Source organism: Gekko japonicus, unplaced genomic scaffold, assembly GCF_001447785.1.
Source record: "Gekko japonicus isolate JY-2015 unplaced genomic scaffold, Gekko_japonicus_V1.1 scaffold1529, whole genome shotgun sequence".
Classification (NCBI taxonomy): domain Eukaryota; kingdom Metazoa; phylum Chordata; class Lepidosauria; order Squamata; family Gekkonidae; genus Gekko; species Gekko japonicus.
In genome coordinates, this window is record NW_015173717.1 from 241720 (window position 1) to 244695 (window position 2976).

Here is a 2976-nt window from a genome sequence, read left to right on the forward strand (position 1 = left end):
TGCCTGCTCCTTTCAACTGGAGATGGTAGAAGGTGAACCCGGGATAGAGAAAGTTCTTTCATGTCATCTCCTGCCTGCTCCTTTCAACTGGAGATGGTAGAAGGTGAACCCGGGATAGAGAAAGTTCTTTCATGTCATCTCCTGCCTGCTCCTTTCAACTGGAGATGGTAGAAGCTGAACCCGGGATAGAGAAAGTTCTTTCACGTCATCTCCTGCCTGCTCCTTTCAACTGGAGATGGTAGAAGCTGAACCCGGGATAGAGAAAGTTCTTTCACGTCATCTCCTGCCTGCTCCTTTCAACTGGAGATGGTAGAAGTTGAACCCGGGATAGAGAAGGTTCTTTCACGTCATCTCCTGCCTGCTCCTTTCAACTGGAGATGGTAGAAGTTGAACCCGGGATAGAGAAAGTTCTTTCACGTCATCTCCTGCCTGCTCCTTTCAACTGGAGATGGTAGATGTTGAACCCGGGATAGAGAAAGTTCTTTCATATCATCTCCTGCCTGCTCCTTTCAACTGGAGATAGTGGAAGTTGAACCCGGGACCTTCTGCATACAAAGCAGAGTCTCTTCTACTGAGCCACAACAGTTACATTTCCCCCACCTTTTTAGGGACCATTTTTGTTTTTGAAAATGTTATATTCATTTTATCAATGTAACTGATTAGCAATAGACGGCTCAAACAATAAGAAAACCATTAGAGAGTGACTAGGGCTGTGCAAAGAAACAATATTCAATATTATTTGGATTCAGGATCTTCTGAGCCGAATATATTCAGTATACCTGAATATTCCTGAATGTCAAGATTGGTACTGATATCCTAGTCAGGAAATATTTGGGATTCCCAAATATATTTGGCTCCATTATACCCTATGGGGCCATTATAGTCAATGGCAAATTTCTCCTAGGGTATATTTAGTGGCCGGGGGGAGGGGGTTTGAGATAGTGGGACCAGATTTGCAGTGTAGCTGCTGGAGCCTCTCACCAAAAGAACTCCCAAGTCCCAAAAAGATTGGACCAATTCCAGGGGCACTCAATGAGGGTGCCCCCATGCCACCATTGTTTCCAATGGCGTGAAAAATAGCACAACAAGCCCAGCAGATTCTCCCAGAGAATCTCTGCAGTAGAAGTTGAAGTGTGTGTGTATGTGTGTGCATGGGTATTCTTTGCAAGGCCAGCAGCAGAACCAGTGTCACTGTGGCACTGTGTTGGATCCCCAAGCATCGAGAATAAATCCACGTTTTCAAGAAAAGCAAAATTTATTTCAAAGCGTTGAAGACATACTCAAACACGTTCTTTGTTAGAACTGGGGATACACAGTTAGGTCAAGCATAATAAAGGAACTTCAAACAGATACAGATTCAATGCAAATCAGTCAGGGGAAGGGCAATTTGAGCGAAATTCTGGATGAAATTTCTGTAAAAATTGGCAAATCCGAGGAACATTTGCAATTGTTTGCGGGTCCTGGGGGGCTCCCAGTCAAGTACAGCCTGAATTTTAGCAGGGTCCATTTCAACCTTCCCCCCAGAGATGCGATATCCCAAAAAGTCAATGCATGTCTTGTGGAATTCACATTTTGACAGCTTTGCAAACAAGTGGTGTTCATAAAGTCGCTTAAGGACCTGGCGCACCAATTTAATATGCGACGGGAGGTCCTGAGAGTACAGCAACACATCATCAAGGTAAAGGACCACTCCTTTGAATAGGAACTCATGTAGGACCTCATTGATTAGGTTCATGAAGACCCCCGGAGCCCCTTGAAGGCCGAAGGGCATAACGAGGTACTCAAACTGCCCCAAAGGGGTATTAAATGCAGTCTTACTTTCATCCCCCTCCCGGATGCGCACACGGAAATATGCATCCCGGAGGTCAAGTTTCGAGAAGATCTTGCCCTTGGTGGCCTCAGCTACCAAGTCCTTGATTAGCGGGAGGGGGTAAGCATTGGACAAAGAAACAGCGTTCAGACCCCTATAATCAGTGCACAATCTAAGCCCCCCGTCTTTCTTCTTTCGGAAAAGTACAGGCGCGGCGAAAGGGGAGGAAGCCGGGCGAATGAAACCTCGGGCTAGGTTTTTATCAATAAAGTTCCGCAGTTCAACTTTCTCAGCCGGCCCCATCGCATAAATTTTACCTTTGGGTAATTTACAGTCAGGCAAAAGTTCAATAGCACAGTCAGTCGAGCGATGGGGGGGCAATTCGTTAGCTTCCTCTTCGCCAAACACTTTCGCCAAGTCTCTATACTCTCGAGGCAAAGAAGCTAACTCTTCCGGTTGCAAAGTGCCGCAGGGGAACTGCGCGGTCGGCTGGTCCCCCCACGAGTCCACCCAGCAGTGATCTACACACTTAGCCGACACAAATTTGACAACCCCTTCTTCCCACAAGATGTAAGGGTCATGGGTAAACAACCAGGGACTCCCCAGTACTAAGTCGAACTGCGATTTAGGGGTGACAATGAAGGATCTGGATTCCCAATGATCGCCCGCCCCCAACCGCAAAGCCATAGTCTCGTGCGTACAAGGTTCCATGGGTGCCCCATCCATCTGAGTAAAAATGATGGGGGACTTCAAGGGGACTATCCCCGCTTCCAGTGCAACTAACACTCTAGGGCTGATGAGATCCCTCCCACACCCAGAATCAATCAACGCTCTTACCCTAACGTGGGTTCCTAGGAGCGGATTCATTAAGGAGACAGTCACGAAAAATAGGGAAGGGGTTTCTCTCACCACCTTGGGCGCAGCATTAGAATGGCCTTGTCGTTTTGCGCCTCTCACAACAGGCCGTTGTCGTTTTCCGCCGTTTCAGGCACCACCTCTTCTTCTGACTCGGCAGCAGACGGTTCGTTTCCCTCCGAACCTTGGGCCGCCTGCAGAGCTTTGGAGAAACGCGGGTTAGCCATCCCCTTCTTCCCCGACAGCGGTGTCTTCGGGCTTGGGGTAGGCGGCTTGCCTTTGACTTGCCGGCTGCCACAATCCACAGCGAA

At 48.2% G+C, this 2976-nt stretch overlaps 1 protein-coding gene across 1 annotated transcript in view; it reads left to right on the plus strand.

The window, feature by feature from the left end:
• Positions 1 to 2976, plus strand: part of HEPH (hephaestin) — an 89119-nt gene that overhangs the window by 20306 nt on the left and 65837 nt on the right. The gene's annotated exons all lie outside the window — the stretch shown is intronic.